Here is a 17,437-nt window from a genome sequence, read left to right as displayed (position 1 = left end):
CATTGTAGATAATACTGTTAGGGCTATTATACAGGAGCCATTTTTAATTACATAATACAGCATTTATCTCATGCATGACAAAAGAAATGACATGTCTTGCTATAATACATGTTGTCAGTCAATGTTTTACTCGTAGATCACAATTACATACATTTTATGTTTCTTACTCGTGTGAAAATCAGTTTTTCCATTCGGATTGTACATGATAGATATAGGGCCTATGGCGGTCATTTTGAATGTCAAAATACAGCATTTAACAAAAATGGCATATTAACAATTATGTTTTTAGTCAGTATTCACTCGTTTATCTTAATAATATGTATTTTGGTGCTCACTCTTGTCATTTTTTTTGGCCCCGGTCATTGCCATTGTACATTATACTCTTTGGGCCATTGGCGGCTATTTTAGACATCAAAATACAGAAATGTTCCCATATTTGACATAATAAATGATATATCTCGAGAGTAATGATGGTTTGCATATATTGCTTCGTTCATACATCGCAATCTTTTGCAGTTTAGTGCTCATTTTTGTGAAAATTACTTTTCTCTATTCGTATTGTACATAATAGAGAATATAATGGCTTATGGCGGCCATTTTGAATATCATGAAAATAAATATTTTATCAAAAATTATTTTTCAGAGAGTATTTCACTCCTGCCACACAATTTCATGCATTTCTTGGCCGATGTGTGGATAATTTTATGATTTTCATGTGTAATCTGCATATTTTGGCGGCCATATTGGATTTTGCCAATTTGCAGAAAATGCTCACACGAGTGGCATCATCCAGATTCGTAAACAACACCCTCGAATTGACAAGAAACCATCAAAAAATATTGTATACTAGTTTATAAAAAAAACAAGGTTTGGTCAATTTTCTGTGGGGCCTATCCTGGACTATAATTGTAATAGTAGACTTGTTCGAAATAGAAATCACAAATAGAAATAACTAATGTGCCAGTACAACACGGTTTGCCCTACCAGAGATCAACAGAAACTTTTAAAAAAATTAAACCAGTTGTCATTATCCAATGAAGATAAATTGAACGCGGCTTGCTTAGGGATAAAACATATGATTTTACTTTATTTCGTTAAAGAAATGAAATATACTTTCTCAAAGAATCTCAGAAAAATCGAAAACCCCCCCCCCCCCAGAGAATCGCACTAGGAACGTCCAACCTAGTTTCACTATTCCGGGTATTGCACATATCCTAGCACCCCAAAAACATGTGTAACACGTAGGCCTTATATGTCTGTACATAATGACTCCTTCATGTTTTAAATTTATTTTAGAATTTTAAATAAGATTATCGGAGTCATGCAGAGATCGCGAGAAGATTAATTCTTGTGCTCAGGAATACATAATAATAGAATATAAACCACTGCCCAAATTTTACATGATTACTATACAAAATGTCAACTTGAATATTGACTGAAAATAGTTGATTTTATGTCGTAGATTATTTAAGATACTATCAATCCTTAATCTCTCAAATTCACTTGGCAATTTGGATATATTTCGAGTATTTCTGCAAGGGTCCAAAATGAGTCTACACTGCATCTGATATTTATTTTGCAGCATCCAAATTATCCATTCCTGAACTTAAAAATCGACAGTCCTTGTTAGGAAATATGGATACCACATACCAGTAATATTACTCATTTTCATCATTTTATTTTTTTTTTGCTATTCAAATAGTTTGTGAGTAATTGCTTCCGATGTAGGATATCAATTCATGAAAGAAGAAGATAAACAAATAGAAAAGAAACGAATATTTTGACATCTTTGGTATACTGTGAGCAAATATAAATCTACAGGGGAGCGTTTCATCAATATTTTCATCTGACAAGTTGTCAGATCTGACATCTTACCAGGCAAACTTCTTATATTATATGGGCCTGATATGTTTTAAACAATTTCTTACAATTTCATACATATTTGGCATCACCGGGGTGGGGGGGGGGGGAATGTCAAGGAGTGAACTATAGGTAATGTGTATGATCTTGAAAACACACAAATATTAATTGAACGTTGGCGGGAGTACGCACAACCGATGTATGCTAAAGACCAGATCGTAATTACTTCATGGACAATTCTGGTCAAATATCTCTCAATCTTTATTATGATAGGCCGATTTCAAAAGCATGCTTACATAGCAGGATGAAGAAATTGTATAGACCAGGTGACTAGAATACACACCAATGAACACCTTATGGAGGTATTTGTTGCAACTCTATACCCTGAATGCGTATTATAGCATGTTGTACAAAACTGTGAAATACTAGTCGTTCGTCGAGGTAGTGTTGTTTTTTTTGTGGATGTAAATGAAAACACAATTCAAAAGAATATATTATGAATAATCAAGACATCAAAGTTGGTGCTTATCTCATTAAATTTTAAACCACCATTTTATTTTCGTACAATGACCTTCCTCTGATCATAATTGTACGCAGAATTGCGCACTGGGGGAATCCCCGGTTATGAAAAGTGGGTGTTGACGTTGCACTGTGATACTGATAGACATTTTGCATCATACACTAGCAGCTGTAGAGAGAGGAGTGAATTTGTGCTTCCGTGGATTGGGATAGTTTTGAATTGTACTGACAATTCTTAAAAGGAAATACTGCATCAAATGGATCAATACTCGAGTGTACAATAATTTTCTTTCAAATCAGGTACGTAAGAATTTTTTTTACTCTCGACAATATTTACCAAACCTGTTCAAAGGCCGCAAAGGGCTTTCATACATGCTTATTATACAGCTAACTTTGCATAAAATGTCCTCCTCGTTCCTTATTCCATATATTTTCCCAGTTCTAAATTGAAGATTTTATAAAGCAAAAGAAATAACTTCAAAGGCACCTCGAGTATACCGCTGACTGTTTAAGTTGGAATTATAAATTCCGACTTAAACAGTTGGCGGTATACTCGAGGTGCCTATGAAGTGTGCGCAGTCGCAGAAGGTTTAAAAAAAACACTCTGCGACTGCGCACCACCATACGTTGGCCCTTGATGTATGTTGCATGAGAGGTATACTCTAGCAAATTTTCTGCAGTGCTGTCATGAGTCATCTGGAAAGTAACAACATCCTGCCAGATGCTTATCAATGGCCTAGGAAATGATGCTCATGCAAGTCGGAGCTAATCCTTAATAAAAAGGAATTAAAAATGAATGGATCGAGGAACGATAATACATGATGTTATCCTTCTTGATTTCTGCAAGGCAGTTAATAAAGTAACTCATACTACACTAATTAATCTACACAACGGCAGTACCCACCAATGGAGTGGGGAATTTCTCACAAATCGGAGCCATTTTGAAGTCTACCCATCTGTACCACACAAGCGACGTCTGGTGTGCCACAAGGGGGTGCCATCGGGCCGCTATTCTTCTTGCTATGTATAAACCTGAGTACGCGATGAATGAATGATATATCGGAAGATCAACGCGGCCTTATAGCCATGTGAACTGACTGCTAATTGAGGCTAATCGCTTTCAATTAACTATACCGGGCCCTGATTTCAATTTCTTTTTTAAATGTTAACTTGTGCTGCCCTCCTAGCGAAAAATGTCTACATACGACCATGGCTGTAATTGTTCACACATAGTTTGCCATAGACTTAAAGATACACTTCATTGAACATAATACAGGCAGGCCCAGAACTTTGTATCCTCGGCCTGGACGGACATAATGGATACAGGCAGCTGTGTAGTGTTTCCAAGTTATAACGCTGTGTAAACGGCATAGATTTTGTCATGCACGCAAGCGTGGAACCCTAGCATTACGGTCTTTGGGACCCAACTGCACTCTGGTGGATATATATCACTCCTTGAAGTTTAAAAAAAGCAGGAGCATTAACATTTGACAGTCTATACTGGAAGTAACCGGGTGAAGCAGTTGCAGCACGAAATGATCCAGGACAAGGAGAAGAGTCACACGATACCAAACCTTTGAGTCGAGGATGATAATTCATAACTAAAGAAGAGACATTTTGAAGCAACAAATAATGACTCATGTTTCTTTCTATGTTGCCGTGCTTCTGCACTACTTTTGCGGAGAACCAAATCAATCAACAAATCCAGGTTTTGATCTGATTCATCTGTTGCACCGACATGATATACATACATAATTTACGTATTGCATTTTATATTAATTGCTTAAATATTGTGCTATATTCATGATTGATTTGTGTATTTTATATGAAATTGGATGAAATGCTAATCGGAAGAAAATAAATGTTTAATTGAATTGAATGAGGATTCAATAGGATTATTAGGTCATCAACATGATCAACGTGCGTGGCATTTTCAACCTTTGCGAGGTTGACGTCATTATTTAAAACATGAACAACGCAGTAAATAACGTATTGAAAAAGTCATAATTTGAAACATTTAAAGACAAAAATTTCATTGTGTGAAGTTTATCGTGCATAGAATGTGAAAAGTGATCGAGGGACATTGCTTATCAAATATTCCTCGAGGAAGTGGAGAATGTGCAGACTTGATTTATTTTCTTTCGTCTGGATCGACTTGGCCTTAATAATGACCACACTATAAGATTGTTTAAAGATATTCTCTTGTGAGAAATTCATGCTGGAAATAAGAAGGAGTTTTAGACATGACCGGCTCTCAGAATAATCGAGGAGTCTCAATCCCTTCCAGGAGACGGAGATGTAACTGACTTCAACAATATTAACAACAACTATAATAGGTCTATATGAGAACAGAAATGAAATTACCTAGTGATGCCAAAGAAAGATAATTTCTTGTTCTAACGTCAAAGGTTGCGGCACCGCTCCCTTCAACCAATCATAATCATAGGAGCTTAAGTATTGTATGGGTGTGTCTGTGTGTGCGTCACGTCCTGTTGGCTAAATAAGTAACTATAAGGGCAAAACAGGAAAGTTAGTTTGATATGGATCTTATCGAGTACTGTATGCTGCGCTTGCTTAATCGCCCAAAATTACCAGCATTTTGATATATCCTTTTTAGGAGAGTACATATTCAAAGTTTATTCACCTAGTTTTGGAAAGCTACCAAAGTAAGGTTGATTTAAACCGCACGTACAATCGGAGATGGGTTACGAAATGTTCTGTTCTGCTTTGAAGAATCACCTTTCAGTATTTAGTGGCTTTTTCAAGATTTACGATGTCTGACGTACTAGAATTCTAAAGTAATGTAGTTCAATCCGGCCCATTTCCTGAAGAGTCTTCTCTCCTGCTTCTCTTTCCACCTCTTACTAACTGCTCTTCAACGCAATTCGCCGACTCAAGCCAGTCATCTCTCATCTACTCAAGACTTCTACAAAAGCCTCTCATCCTGCCTACTATACTGAGCTTTCCAATCATTCTGGGGGCGTTTCATCAATATTTTTGTCCGACAAGTTGTCAGATCTGACAACTTTCCTGGATTCTGATTGGTTGAGAAGCACTGTTACTATAGTAACTAGTAACTGTCGGATAAAACAGGACTTGTCGGATAAAACGTCCGACAAGTCCTTTCATGAAACGCTCCCCAGGTGTACAGTCCTTTAAGGACTACACTCATTTCACCCAACTCGTTAAAGAATCCCACCGCGTTCTAGCGTCCTTTGGCAAGGCGTTAATCCACACTTTGCCACTCTCGACCCAGGTGCTAAATGGGTACCCGGTAGGATGCGAAAGATATTGTATGTTTGATTTTGCCAGCGCCATAATGTGGCTGTGACGAATGACAGGAATGCTCCCCAGGGAGTGGAAATTGTGCACTTTTCGTGCTTGATTGAAATGAATCAAATGACCGGGGTAATAATGCGCTTATTATTAATTATTAATAATGTAACGCGCTTTGGGTCATTCTGGGAAAGGCGCTTTATAAAAATTGGCTATTTTTATTATTTCGAAAAACACGTAATCTTCTGCCAAACCTCAATTTTTTCGCCTTTCCTTTTCACTTCTATTTCTACCCACTTATCTCGGCCCTTCTAGGACTTAACACATGGTGTACCGGAAACCACTTCTGCGATTGTTCATACCATCATGGTAACCTTCAAATACCATATAATGTACTCAAATGACAAATCAACTGAAGTGGGATCCGTTGCAGAAAGAGTCACTCAGGATGTTTTATTGGCTGAATACCAAGAAGCGATCGATTTTTGAAGTTGATTTGCCTTGTAAATCTTTCTGCATGCAACGGGTTTCTGGTCTAACAAGTTATGGAATGTGTGCATTCAGGTTTGATCCAGTTTTTCAAAACCCGATTCGTTTCAATACTTAAAAAAAATTAAAAATACAAAGTCATCCTCACTTCGTTTCCTTTCTATAATGGTTCTAATTTTTGCTCCACGCAATCACATTTTTGTTGACATGTCCTCCTATGCTTTGCACGCAACAGATCAAAGTGTCTTCATAATCTATAAAGTTGTTGTTTGTTTCCCTTAACTCGGGAAAATTTGTACCACGAAAGCATTATTTAGTGAAAAAATATCAATTTGATTAGAAAATAAAGAAGAGAAAAAGATACCTTATGGAATAAGTTTTAGATCGTACATGTTCTCAACGGGTTTTTCGGAATCTCAACGATAATAAAAATCCAAAATACCTTTTCCCCGAAGCCAGAGTAAGGGTGTATGTTTTAATGATAGGCCCCCAAATTATGCCAAATTCAATTGAATACTCAAGTCATTTTTTTTGTTCAGTTATCAATGTCATTAACCAGGGAGTAACTCCCTGCATTAATCACAGGGGCGGCGATCCGGTGGGGGGGGGGGTCACTGTGCCACTTTTTGAAGTGCCCCTTACGAACGTGTTCTGTGCCCCTTATGTACCTGAGAGGGACCCGTTTTATGCCGATAGCAAGTGCCCCTTTGCCTTCTTATAGGTGCCCTATCTCGTATCAGTGCCCTCTTTTACCCGAAAAAGTGCCACTCACGAACGTGTTCTAACCTTTCACTTGGGAAGGACCCGTTTTATGTGTTAACGAGTGGCCCTTGGCCTTCTCATAGGTGCCTGTTCTTAAAAGTCGCACTTTTCGCGCCAGATGAGCAGCTCCCGGTTTCTTTACTCAGCATTTTGTTTTCCTGCAAGTGCATCCTTTAATCCATTTCAAAATATGATTTGCCCCTTTTGCTACTTTTTCTTTTGATAATGAAATTGATAAATGATCCTTTCTTTTCTAGTTTGTTAAAAAATGTGCAGTATCCTTATGTTTTGATGTCGTTCCTTGACCTATTATGATTCTGGAAAATGACAATTTAAGTTGATGAATTTCACATAATTATAATTATCTCGAGGAATACAAGGCTGCGGCTATTCGAAACCAGACGCTGCGCAGAAGAAAACGTAAGCGGATTCAATACAGTGGTTACTGACACCTCGTGGATTGGTTCGAATTATTAAGCCGATTTGAGTATCTAGTCATTGTTTTCTATCGTCAAACATAATGGATGTCTTAAAGCAAATGCAAAAAAAGTTAGTACTTGATGAAAAAATGCGATTACCATAATCAGTAATGATATCATTAATTGCACCTTACATTGACATAAATCATGATAGTTTCCAGGCCGTATGATAGACCAGTATTCAGAAAAGAAGCCATAGTAAAGAAAATGCAGAGTAGGGTAAATTTGTTTAGATTTTTCTTCCCTTTAGGATTCCTTGTATCATAACCCCCCCCCCCTCCGTATGTGATTTAAGTTTCCTGAATCATGCAAGTAGATAAGTCACCCCCTTTGTTTTAAGATATAGTGCATTTTTCGAAAGAAAATGTGCCCTTTGTTTTCTGTGCCCCTTCCAACTCCACCGCCCCTGATTAACCATCCCGTAATGCCTATCTTGCTATCAGACTGACTTTGAATACATACTGCCCGTCATGCCTTCTAGCATGTAGGGCAGCAGCGAAGGATCTCCACTTTGGGCACTTCTGGGCTTTCTTATGGAAACTACCCCAGGTAACAGTACGACGCCTGGTTGTTGGGTCTCCATCTCTTTCTTCTTCCTTCTGTGCCCAATACAGGGCTACTCTTGAAATGCTGTCAGTCTCTCTTCTCAAGACATGTCCTATCTAAGATCTGCTCCTGCTGCATGCTCTTCATCTTACATCTATCTAGTAGTTCTCCATTTGTTATGGTTTGCGGCCAAAATATCCTGCATATTTTCCTGAGATTTGTTGTGTTGAAGGTTGACAGCTCAATGATGTCATTGATAGTCATCCTCCACCATTCTGCCCGATATAGAAGAGTGGAAAGGAGCTCTGATATAGCTTGAGTTTAGTTTGCACTAAGATCGATGAGTAATGGATTTTTTTCTACTTTGGAAAGTCCTGGAGTTTTAAAAATTGTCTACGATCATGAATATGGTCACCTAAATGCTGGTATCCGGGCACAATCATAAGAGGATATACCTGCATCTCATCAACGAGATGTTGGCATGAATAATAAGGGCAGTTACACTGTGTGGTAATTAATCAAAAGGCTAGGAACCTGGGACCCGAGATGCAAGGAACACTATCATGTTTGTGAGCAAGTAGATTTTAACATAATACGACAAAGTAGAATAAAAGTTTCAGGTTTATATATCCTAACCGAAGCTAAAATTATATTGATAAATCGAAACCCATTTAGCACATCAGTTTAAGTTTAATGCATTTCCATAGCTTGTCAGCTGAGTATTTGCCTGAGAAAATATGCTTTATTGGGCTCCTCACCATTCTTAATTCGGTGACGTCATACTGTGTCGGAAAGAAACAAATTGTTTGGCTATACGAGTGTCATGTCAGGACAAATTATGGATACCACTGGCCTACAGGCGCGGACTGGGAGGCTGTGGAACTCTCAAAAGATTTACTACCAAGACAAACAGTGAAAGATCTTCTTCGGGTTAAATCTGCCTCCTTCAGGATTGAAGATTCTTGCAGATGGTTTATTTGACATGTGTGTATGGCCGGGTTTAGGTGTGCAGTGCAAAATATATACAGGTGCAAGTAAAAAGTCCCATCAGATTTAGCTCTGGCCTTCCGCCAGTCTCAGGCGGAAGGCTTTTGGAGAAGAGGCATTGATTTTGTTGGGAGGAAGAGTATTCCACGCCTTGATCGTCCTTGGAAAGAAGGATTGACGATGGTGCTCTGTCCTGCAGTGTGGTAGCTGGTAGCCGTTCCCTTGTTGCTGTGATCGAGTTCTTGTTGATCCAGTGAGTGGGATGATGTATTCTTCCACTGGGAAGCTGACAAGATTGTGGTGCAGCTTGTACATAAGGACCAGTCTAGAATCCTCCCTTCGTTTCTGCAGTGTGGGCCATTTCAGTTCTTCGAGCATAGATGTAACGCTAGAGGTGTTGTGGTATCTGTTAAGCACGAATCTAGCTGCCCGCCTTTGGATCATCTCAATCTGGTGGATAAGATGATTGGTTGATGGATCCCATATCGAAGAACAGTATTCAACGAGGGGCCGTACTAGTACTTTGTAGGCAGTGGCTTTAAGTTCAGGCAGGTTGATGCGGAGGTTTCTGCGTAGGAAGGCAAGGGTGGAATTTGCTTTGCGGCAGATATTATTAACATGCTGGTTCCATTTCAGGTCCGATGTTATTGTGACATCTAGATACTTGGAGGCAGCAGTTACTCTCAGTATCGAGTTGTTCAAGGTGTAGATTTGATTGGCCGCATTCCTCTTCCTCGTGACTCTGATGACCTCACATTTCTGGGTGTTTAGTTCCATCATCCAAGTCGCTGCCCATTCACTGATTTTGTCAAGGTCATCTTGTAGCTGTTGTGTGTCTTGCTGGTTCTTGATAGCAAGATAAGTGATTGCGTCATCAGCGAAGAGTCTTACTGGGGATGAGAGTCTATCAGGCAGATCATTGATATAGTTGATGAACTGACAGGGTCCGAGGACTGAGGCCTGGGGGACACCTGATATCGTTGATGAATGGTACCAGTCAAGGACTACTTGTTGTTTCCTATGATGTAGGAAGCTTGAAATCCATCCATTGTTCTTATCTCGGATGCCATAGTATTCCAGCTTATGAAGCAGTCTTTGATGCCCGACCTTGTCGAATGCCTTGCTAAAATCCATGACAAGGACATCAGTCTGGAGGCTTTGATCAAGGTTCTTGTGAAGGTCAGAGATAAATCCCAGCAGTTGTAGCTCGCAGGACTTGTTTTGTTGGAAGCCGTGTAAGCCGTGTTTGCAGAGGATGAAGGATGATGTTTGCACTGCTATGTTTCATTATGTTGCTGGCTACAATATGTCCAAGCAGCTTACAACAGATACATGTGAGTGAGATGGATCTGTTCTGTCGCCTTGTAGATAGGCACTCGTTGGCCTATCGCCAATCGTCTGGTATCTGACCAGTGTTTGTAAGAGATCCTGAAGATAGTGGTCAGAATTGGGGCGATGACATTGGAAAGCTTCTTCAGAACTTGAGGTGATATGCCATCAGGTCCTGGTGCCTTGTGAATCTTGAGGCTCTTCAGAAGTTTCTCCACATCATTGATTGTTATGATGATCTCTGGCATGTCTGGGTATGGTGATGCATCAGGCAAGAGATGTGGCGGGACTGGCATTTGATTGGTGAAAACCTTCTGGAATTGCTGATTGATAATATCAGCTTTGGCAGTAGAGTCCGTCACTCTCCGTCCCTCAGATTTCAGCTCAGCTATCCCAGTGTTGTCCGTCCGGTTGTGCTTGACAAAACGCCAGAAGCGTTTCATAGAATTAAACTCAGATGATTCCTCATCCTCTTCATCCACAGTGAAGATTGACGCAAGATAATTCCAGTATGCTTTCCTGAGTTCAGCTGAGTGTACGCTTGGTGTTCTGCAGCTCTACCTCCATGTTGTGTGGGATGGGACCCTGGTTGTTATTTCTGTGGTGCCTAATTTTTTTCCATACTCTGTCTTTCTTTTTGATGAGTCGTCTGACATGGTTGGTGACCCAGGGTAGGCTGCCTTTAGGGTGTGTCATTTTGTTGGGAATGAAGTTTTCTACTCCCTTCTTGATTGCGTTCTTGAAGGTCATCCACAAATCATTCAGTGTTGAAGTGTCAATTTTGCTATCAATCTCCTCCCATGCAGATATCATGTCTGTTTAAAACTCCTTCCAGTCTGCCTTTCCGTAGAGCAGGACTATTTTCTGCTTCGAATTGCATCTCGTTGCTTTCACGTCGACGATGATGAGGGGACAGTCATGATCAGACACTCCAGGCACCACTTGGCTATCAAGGACTAACGTAGGGTTGTTCGTGAGAATGAGGTCCAGCACATTTCATTTCGTCCTCTGGTTGGCTCTCTGACAATTTGCGTGAGGCCGCGATCCTCGATGATTGTGCCGAACTTCTGATGTAGGGCTGGGTTCCTACAGTTGCCAATCACATGATCCTCCCAGTTCCAACCATGTAGATTGAAGTCTCCAGCAACATTCACCGAATGAGTCGGAGGAAGTCTGTTTAGTGACCGCTCAAGTTCAGTAAGGCTGTCTGCATCTCTTTCATGTGGTCTGTAAAACGCTGATACATGCAGAGTCTTTGCTCCAGTCAGATAAATTCTACACCACAGAATCTCACAGTCTGTCTCAAGTTCAACTTCCCTTACAGCCATGAATTCTTTTTTGGTTGCGATGAAAACTCCTCCATGTGCATCGCCGGGCCTGTCTCGACGTTTGATGTTATACGTATTAGTAGGGAACACCTCAGTGCTGCAAATATCTGGCTTCAGCCAGGACTCAGTCTCGACAATGATATCTGGCTCATCCTGGATAAGGAGCAGAAATGTCTGCTTCTTCGCTCTGATGCTCTGGCAGTTTACATTAAGTATCTTGAGTGCCCTCGGTCGAGGCTTCTTTGCAGTAGTGGGTTTCTCCTTCGGTCTAATGGGAGTAGAGTTCGACGCTGGAGGACCAATACTCAGAATTGATGTCTCTGAGGCTCTATCCTGTTCATTTTTATCCTTATCGGTAGGCAAGGATATATCTTCATCTCCAAAGGTTAAGTGATTGAAGGGGTTGTAGCTATCAGTGTCAGCTTTGAGTTCAAGGTTAGACATGCTGATATTGTGCATGCCGCACATGTTGCAGATCCACACAACAGAGCTGTTTCCAACTGCGTTGTACTCTGCTGTGTTGAAGTGTACGCAGTGTGCGTGAAACCACTGATTGCATACCCCTTCGCATTAGATTGCCTTTGTTTTCCATGATACTGCTCTTTTGCATGCCCCACATGGGAATTTCGGCTTTCTAGGCATGTTACATCTAGGCTTCTAGGTTTGCAGAAGGCTGTGAACTGCAAGTTTACTTGAGCTCCGGTCAGTTTACATGATGATCAAGCCGCAAGTCCACTTAAGTCGGAGTCTATATCTAGAAATTTAGTAACTCCAGAAGAAATTTTGATGAAGGGTGATTTCAATCAATTTGCAGCAGTTCTCTTGACTGCTAACATGAAACTCAGGTAGTGGGACTGTGCTTAGACTATGCAGATATACTGAGAAGACATCCCATGTTTCACCTGGAAATAGACCTTCTGAGACTTCACATTTCCAAACAAAATTGGCTAACTCAATGGTTTAAATATCTGATTATCCAATCTAATGAGCAGAATCCAGTAAATTCTCCAGAATAAAACGATGAAGGGTGATTTATATGGAGAGATTGCTGCACACATCCTAACCCAGCCACACACACACGAAGAGGGGGAAGGAAAGAGAGAAACAAAGTATTTTCTAATGTTTCTTTTTTAATCTGTCAAAGAATTAGATTCTTGCAATAAAATAAAAATGTTTGCTCGCTCACTTTGCTTTCTCTCGGCTCGTAAGAAAATTTTCCACATACACCTTTTCCGGCCTTACCCCTTCAAATTTTTGGCCCATTACGCCACTGATCGTTAAGCCTACAATTCGATTGCAAAATTATAGATGGAGAGCTGCGCCAAATAAGATGTAAATTTTACATTTCGATTGGGGTTCTTTAACAATTATGTTTATCACAATTGAATCGATTTGAAAATTGAAAAAAAGAACAAGATCATAATATTCACCACTTGATTAATTTTTATATAAACCTTCGAATCACAATAAAAAATGAAGAAGAAGTACGTTTTTTACTGGAATCACAAATACATTACCTCAGTCCCATTTGCTCCATACGGTGGCCGAACAGCGAGTTGAGAACAGCTGTTTTATTGATTTTTTGAAATAATTCAAACCACCTATATGAAGCTAACACAAAAATGTTTAAACGACCGTTTTCGACTTGCTGTGCGGCCGCCGTAGAGCAAATTATAACGCGGAGAACATGAATTTCGAAATAACAATGCTAACAGTCGCATTGTATGCGCCAAAATTGCTCCAAAGATATTATTGTGTGGAGTGTAAACGCGTGCGAACTAAACAGGGGACCGTTTCATCAACATTTTTGTCTGACAAGTTGTCAGATCTGACATCTTTCCTTGATTCTGATTGGCTTAGAGGCACTGTTACTATAGTAACTGTCGGATAAAATGGGACTTGTCGGATAAAACGTCTGACAAGTCCTTTTATGAAACGCTTCCCGGATTGTATTTGGGGATTTCCCCTCGGTGACTATTAGCAACTAGTAATACTCCTGTTCTGCTATACAACAGACCTTTATACACAGCGTGTGTAGGGCAGAAATCTAGACGAGCTCACGGTAAATAAAAATAAGGTACGTTGTACTAGTATTATTCTTGTATGAATAAGTTGCCTCATTCATGTCATTGATATTTTATTGCGCTTGTCGTTGTTATCACTCCAAATATGGCAGTATGGTTTGCTAAAGATTTGCCGTGATTATACGATATACAGAGTGCAGTCATCGTAATAGTAGTTACATGCGGCATGTAAATGCCAACAGATGGTTTTGATCTTGAGTAGTTTCAATCTCATCCCCTCAATGGGGTCCGACCACTTGACCGAAGGTCCGCGAGGCCGAGGGTCCGCGAGACCGAGGGACCGCGAGACCGAGGGTCCGCGAGATCGAAGGCCCGCGAGACCGAAGGTCCGCGAGACCGACTTTTTTCCCTTCATCGGTTGCCGCGGTTGCAGTGGCGTATGTGCATGTTAGGGGGGGGGGGGGGCGGTGGTGAGCACAATCGTGCGAAACACGTACTGCACGCACGAAACATCTCTGGGGGGGTGCAGGGAGGGGGTGTTTCTGCTACTTACAGTATAAAATTACGATCAGAGGCGTCGATCCGGGGGGGGCAAAACGATATGTTTTTTTGCCCCCTCCCCAAATAATTGCGGATGTGAAAAAATAAAATAAGATTGTAATGTTAGACAGAAATCGGCAAGCGAAATTGAGATGCACAACTCGTTCTTTATTCAAAATCGTGCTCAAAATGTCCGTTTTTCAGAGTGGAATATAAAAATTTCAGCTCGCGTTTCGCGCTCGCAGCACTTCTTTTAGCAATAAACCCATACTTTTCATGATTAAATAGGTGAATAGAATGTCCCGGTCGTTTTCATGTAAACCTAAAAAACAACTCTCGCTTCGATTTGCAATAATATTTGGTTGGATCTTGTTCTTTATTAAAAACGTCAATTAAACTGTCAATTTTTTTCAGATCGGAATATCAAAATTTTCAGCTCGCGCGCTTGCGTCAATTGTTCTTTTAGTTACCCATCTTAATCATTGTTACCAAAATGCTTATTTTTGTAAAATGACTATCCAGTCCAGAACAGCCTCCATCGTTGGTTCTGATTCAAAATCATGATTAGATTTCCACGCTTGGTCGCTTTTGCCACTTGCTAATTCTTGAACGAAATTTGTTATTGAGAAGTGAGAGGGAGGGACTCAATTTCATTTTCTGTCACTGGTCTTGTAATGCCTAGATACGCCACTGGTCTCCTCCCGTATCCTTTGTTATCGTAAGGGCTGCATGGTTCCCCATTCCATTAAAATACCGTTGGTCCGATTTGTACAACTCACTTGATTTATTCAATTTATGCAATTCATTGCTTTGTGAAATGAAGAAAAGAGGTCCGAGGGGCGAACACGAAGGAACACCAATGTCTGATATTACTCTGACCATGGTGATTAAAATGCGGTAAAACTTTATCGCATTACGTTGTAAGTTGGCAAAAAGCATATTGTTATTCGAACTTGGGAATGAGCCCATATGGCCCCCTTTATGATGCGTGTGTCCCCATGTTCGATTGAACACACCCACCCCCTCATTTACGTCACATCTAAAGCATTTATTGATTGTTCAAGCTATAGCACATGAAACCACACAATTCATAAATAATTCATCGTGATGCAGCAGGAAGAATTAGAACAACATGAACGAGGCCATGGAAGGCAAAAAATTCAAATTATTCAGTTGAAAATGAGCAAGGGAGCGGAGCGACCGAGTCAGAGATTCTGTGTTATTATGATTCAAAAATTGTGCCAAACATTCAAATTACAAGTCATTTAAAGATGAATTCACACGTTATTTTTTTTTTACATTAGTGCCATTTGATTGATGATATGAAAATAATTAATTTCTTGTTTGATTGAGGATGGTCTATATTTATCTGGTGTCATCTTTTTCTCTCAGTGTATGCGTGTGTGTGTGTAGGGGGGATATACTCCTTGCTCAGGGATTCGCAAGTGGTGTTAGGGTATGTGTGTGGGTGCTTTAGGGTATGACGGAACTTGACGAGCTGACAGTTTTTATTCTGTACATTGGGTACTGGTGAATATTTTTACACTCTGCAGTGCCTACACGATACTACCCATTGCACTAATGCACAATAATGCATTCTTGAAAAATATCATAAATACAATAGGTCACATTAATATATTATATTGTATCTATTTAACCACTGTGAAACCTACATTTAGTCATAACAGACTGATTTTCACAAATCCTTACATGTACCTGTTAAAATTGTAATTGTTGCTTTTATCCATGTATGACTTGTGAACATTTTGTTGAAAACATGCTCATTACAGACTTCTGGCTGTGTAACATGTATTGTTTTTATACGAAATAAGCCATGATTGATTAGAATTGAATTCAGCAAATCCGTGAACATTAAAAAACATGTAAAAGTGAGACAATACGAACAATATTAAAAAGTTTTAAAGTAACACAAAACGTACATGTGAAAATGAATAACAATTATTAGTAAAACTACATAAAACGGCGGTGCAAAGAAAAATTATGGAAATTCTCTATAGCCCCCCCCCCCCCCGGCAGATGAGTTCGAAGTCGATGGAATTAACTGATTTCATAAATAGAACTGATCCAACTGACGGGTATTACTTGGTAAGGAATTAAATAATTGAATACCTATACAGAGACCGCCGTCCCTTATAAAATTTGTTTTGTTTTTTTAGACTAATCTTATACACTGGTAATTACGAAGAGAATAATTACTTTTATTGATGCTTATTTTGAAGCACAAGAAAAATGGCACTTGTCGAAGAAGTAATTTGAATATATAGCAAACAGCTGGCAAGTGCTTTACATGATAGAACACATTCATGATGCTAAAGCGGCAAAAGCACATACTGTTTACCTAAAAAAAATTAGACCGAGATGATATTAGTCAACCTTTACTTGGCTCTGAAATTCCTAGGGCAATTGAAGAGAGGACACTGAGCCACCGGACATGGTGGCTCAGTGGTAGAGCGCCCGCCTCATGGACGGGAGGTCGTGGGTTCGATCCCCGGCCAAGTCATACCAAAGACTTATAAAAATGGTACCTTCTGCCTTCTTGCTTGGCGCTCAGCATTTAGAATGGAGAATGGTAATAATAACATATTATGTTATGCAGGGCCCGCTGGAAGAACAGCTTACAGCTGAGAGTGGCTACCCTGGGTAAATAAGAGTTATTATTATTATTATTAAGAACATTGTGCAGGAACTTTCTGAATAACTTTCCAACGTAGCTTTTTAAGTAGCCTACCTTGGGAGATTGAGATAAGAACTGTGGAGAGATTCTTAACACGAAACTTGGAACTGATACAAAACTTAAATTTCATCATGATTCCGAAGACAAAAAAGCCAATGCCACAAGAATACTCAAACTTCCGTACTGGAAATTTTTGATACACAATGAATCAAGGACCCTATGGAAGAACAGTGGTATCTTATTGATACCGCTGAAACGGGCCATCCTCCATCTGTATGTTATGTTAAAAAGATCATGTATATATTTTATCTTTTTATATGGAAATAAATACAAACAAACAAAGTTTATACTTCGATTTTTTATTCACAATAAGGCAAATGGTTGCAACATCTGTTTTTTTTAAGACTATGTTCAGTTGGGATATCAGGCTGGCATTGGCACTCGTAAGGTAACTATAGTTAGGTTTATAGCGTAGAAATACAAAAAGAAGTAAATTTATCGTAGAATAAATGAGAAAGTATTTTCATAGAGTGAACTGAATCACTGTACATGAGGTGTCGGGGCCTCTTGGAGAAGACTTGAAAGATCATCGGAGATTTGTAC

General features: G+C 39.6%; 1 protein-coding gene across 2 annotated transcripts in view; it reads left to right on the top strand.

The window, feature by feature from the left end:
* The first annotated feature begins 2,511 nt into the window (after positions 1-2,511).
* LOC121431859 overlaps positions 2,512-17,437 on the top strand; it is a 38,542-nt gene continuing 23,616 nt past the window's right edge. Inside the window, exon 1 of one of the 2 annotated variants that reach the window (XM_041629628.1) lies at positions 2,512-2,679. The gene's annotated coding sequence lies outside the window, so the exon portion shown is untranslated. Of the gene's footprint in view, positions 2,680-13,609; positions 13,653-17,437 lie in introns of those variants that run through there. The other variant, XM_041629629.1, reaches the window with a different exon arrangement.

The sequence above is a fragment of the Lytechinus variegatus genome, chromosome 18 (assembly GCF_018143015.1).
Source record: "Lytechinus variegatus isolate NC3 chromosome 18, Lvar_3.0, whole genome shotgun sequence".
Lineage (NCBI taxonomy): Eukaryota > Metazoa > Echinodermata > Echinoidea > Temnopleuroida > Toxopneustidae > Lytechinus > Lytechinus variegatus.
Note: the sequence above shows the minus strand (reverse complement) of the source record. Positions and strands in the feature narration are given on the sequence as shown.